This window comes from Parasteatoda tepidariorum, chromosome 10 (assembly GCF_982258835.1).
Source record: "Parasteatoda tepidariorum strain Cologne lab strain chromosome 10, Ptep-v5.0, whole genome shotgun sequence".
Lineage (NCBI taxonomy): Eukaryota > Metazoa > Arthropoda > Arachnida > Araneae > Theridiidae > Parasteatoda > Parasteatoda tepidariorum.
The window spans coordinates 36,104,170-36,108,410 of NC_141764.1; positions in this window are offsets into that span (position 1 = coordinate 36,104,170).

The window sequence follows — 4,241 nt, forward strand, 5'->3', positions numbered from 1 at the left end:
TATTTGTTATTTATTATTGCTTAATAAATTTCTTGATATTTTCAGTTGCATGCTATAGATTATTACAAAACAAATATGAAATAAAAGTCAACACAATAATTATTCTCTTAAATTTCTACTCTTGGATATTTTCTTATTATAAAAGATCATTATTAAATTTTAAAAAGATTATCATCATCTTATTATTCATCAAATATTCCTCTTATTTAATAAGGAAAAGAAAAGCTGATGTGATAATTTGAAATATGCCTTTTATACTTAGATTGTAATGATTCTATAGAGTTTGAAATAAACATATTGATACACATTGAGCCTGATATTTGTTATTTATTAGTGATTAATAAATTTCTTGACATTTTTAGTTGCATGCTATATATAATTACTAACCTAATATGAAATAAATGTCGGCATAATAATTATTCTCTTAATTTTCTACTCTTGGGTATTATTTTATTATTAAATTTTAAGTAGATCATTATTAAGTTTCAAAAAGATAATCACCACCTAATTATTGATCAAATATTCCTCTTATTTAATAGGAAAAAGAGAAGCTGGTGTGATAATTTACAATGATGCCTACATAATAGTTTAAAATTTAAATACAGACTAATACTAGGCATTGTTACGTTTTTAATATCACAATATATCAATAAGAAATTATATTTTTCAATGAAACTCAAATGAAATTTATCAACACTCATGATTAAACTGTTTTCGATAATCACTGTTATCCATAATACTCATCTCATTATCATATTCGATATTTATCGTAGAAATTTATTTTACTAAATTTGCAACATTAATTTTTTAGACTTAAATGTTTTCTACAAAATTAAATAGTTCTGCAAATATTGTTTTTGTTGCATACCATAGAATAAAATTTTCTGGCATTAACATTCAATTCTCAAGTATGTTTATGAATCAAGTATGGCTACATGTATTTGTCAAGTATGGCTACATGTTTAAAGTTACAATGGACTTTTCAGAAATTAATTTCTGTGAAAGTTACATTTTGTTGATAGTAATAGCTACTATAAATGTCATTCTTTCTTTCTTTATTTTTTTTAAAAAAAAAGAGCTTTATATTGTTTCTCAAAACATTATTATTTTATTAATGTTTTCAAACTTTTAACGTCGAAACTGAAATTTTTATTGAAAATATAGCTAGTTTGACTTTACAAAGGGGTAGTTTAGAAGTTCGTTTTACAAACCTGCAACTCAAGAAGTTTCAGGTGCGAATTTGTAGAGGCTGCCTTGTCTTCTAAACTGTCTGTCTTGGCTTTAAAATTTGCTAGATTTCAAAAGAGGATTTTCAATTTGTTTGCCATTTACAGAAATAAAATGAATTCAAATTTGAAGCTTCCTAGAATAACTATTCCCATTCAGAAAATGTATGTATCGAAATAAACCAGCTTTTGCAATGAGTATAATTTCTCTTGCTTAGATTTTTTATCTCGTGAAAATGAAACATTCATCTTGTATATTTTTAGAAACATCCACTAAAATTAAGATTATGAGAAATGTGCATGCTTTTGAGCATAACTTTTGTATAATAAATATCATTTATGACTCTTTTTCTTTAAAAAGAACATCAATGTGAGGAATGCCTGGCAATTGTCCTTAACTTTAAGAAAATCTCTGTGTAGGGAATAGCATAAAGCCCACAGATCACTGCTGAGTTATTATCTCAGTTAATGTGGTTATTATTAATGTCGATTACTAAAAATTGTCGCCTTTCTTAAAGAAAAAATAAATTCAAAAGCTACATGTAGCACAAAAAATTACTTTCAACCTACACTAATGATTTATAATCATATTCATACTTATTATTTCATACTTCGGCATTATATACTATAGACAATGAGTGAAATGCTTAATCACGTCATATTTAGCCAGTTGATTTTCGGCATTGTCTATACTGCCCGATTTCCCACTTAGCTGATAACAATTCCTATAAAATGCTTTGTATTCCTACTAATTCTCTGAAGATAGATAAAAACGTGTTTTTTTCTGTTGAATGAGAACCAAGCGTAAGTGCAAATTGTATTTTTCGATTGAAAAAAGAACGATTGCTATATTGCAAATGGAAGTTTTTTGTAAACATATTGGTGATTTTATTGTTATTATTTTGAGAAATTCAAATGATCTTTAAAGTATTATACACACATAAATTAGTAAAAGAAATTAATTTCTCCAGAAATATAACTTGCAAAAACTCTTTTTTTTTCTCTCTTCATAAAAGTCTTCTAGTGTTTCTATTGACAACTCAATTTACTGTACATTGGTTAAAACAAAAATCTGTGAATAAAGCAATTATGAAGTATAAAACCTTTTGTTCCTAAGTAGAATTCTGATATTATAAGATGCTAATTAATATTGATCAAGATTATGAACGCCGAAGGATATCGACGGTATTTGTGACATCCTGATTACAATATTGTACGACATCTATCCATGATGCAATTTTATAAGAAGTTATCAATTTATTAAGAGCTAATTTTAATAAACAGCTAATTTAGGGATAAAATTCAAAAAAAAAATATTCCACTAACAAATTTTTGTCGAGATCCATTTTTTTATAAATATTGTTTATAAAGTTTATTTCATAGACGTGTTTATAATAAATGGCTTTTTGCTGGCAAAAAGACGGTGGAATCGAGCGTATGTACAAGGCACAGACCCAGGTAGAATGTACTCACCGTAATAAGTGAATGCAAAATAGTTATGAAAATGCATCTATTAGCCAATTTTGAAAAAAAAAAAAAATATGTCGTGTCAGCAAAATGAGTTGTCAGAAGGCACTAAAGAGTTTCATAAAACATGAAGATTCAATCATTAAATCAAAGGTTATCCAGGGTGGTCCATTTATTTTTTTGAATTTTTTTCTTGGCTCTTGGCACACTATATATCATTTCATCAATTTCTTTGCTGGATAATGTATTCAGTGAATACGTTCGCATTCTTTCTCGAAGGCGATAGAAGGTGCGTTTACCGGTAAAAATTCGGGGCACGAACCCAAGGCTTTGTTCTTGTGAAGGGGAACAGCTCCACCTCAAATTATATACGAAAAATAAATATTTATAATTTCTTTTTTTAAAAAAATCTAACTTGGTCTTTAACTTGTAAGGGTCCCCAAATTTTCTTTAATATAATGTCAACATTCATGCAAAAAGAGTGAAATGAACAACAACAACAGCAACATTTAATGTGAGTAGTTTAATACATCTTATTTGAGTATTATTTCCTAAAATTATTATTACCTTAAAAATAAAATTTATTTTAAAATTTTATTTAGCAAGATTTATTTAGCAAGACTTTTCTTTAGATGGCAATCAAAAGAGCGTAAATCACATAAAGTGTGAACGGCCCCCAATAAGAAAATGAATATGAGCTGGTATTCAAAAACAAAGGTTACAAGGGAAAAAGTGCAAGACTTAATTTTAATAAAAATTATTTATTTTTGAAGTACAAATGAAATACTACAGGTGGCGCCACTATATTTTCTAAATGAGAAGTCAAATGTTTCTCCCACATAAGTTTAACAACAAACATTGAATTTCCTTCCTTGACCGAATCGCCAGTTTGTTTTGACAGCGGTCCGCGTTGTGGTGGTTTGGCATTTCGTCAAAAGTTCACCCGTTGTATTTAACCTTAATAGATGCTGAAATAAAAGGGAAAATAACCTAATATAACGAATTATACTGACAATTAAAACCTACAAATGACTAATAAAGAGGGTGTGGTCGATGCCGGTTCTAAAACCGAAATCGAAGCGAAAATTCATACTGAGGTAAAGCTTTATTTTGTTTGTTTTGTTCAACTATTTACATTCACCGCTACAAGAAATTTTTTCATTTTATACTCTTTGCTCATTTGTATCACTTTTCCTTTTTCCTATGTCAATAGTTTTGTTTTTTCCTCTTATTTTGTGAACATTTGGTCTCTGTTTGATGCAATGTTTACAGCTGATGTTTTGTTGTTTATGAGATTTATTCATATTGAAAGGTCTAAGTTCAAAATGTTTACTGTGATGCTTTTAAATTTAACCGAGGAATCTATGTCTCTTTAACTTGAGGAACAACTACTACTTAGCGCGGAATTAAAATAATTTAATATTTATTAAATGATATAGTCTATAAATTGTCTATTTTTACTCCCATGTTAAATTAATATAGAGTCATGTTTACTTAAAGTTGAAGTTCTAGTATTTAGTAGTTATATTAAAATTTTAGTTTCATAAT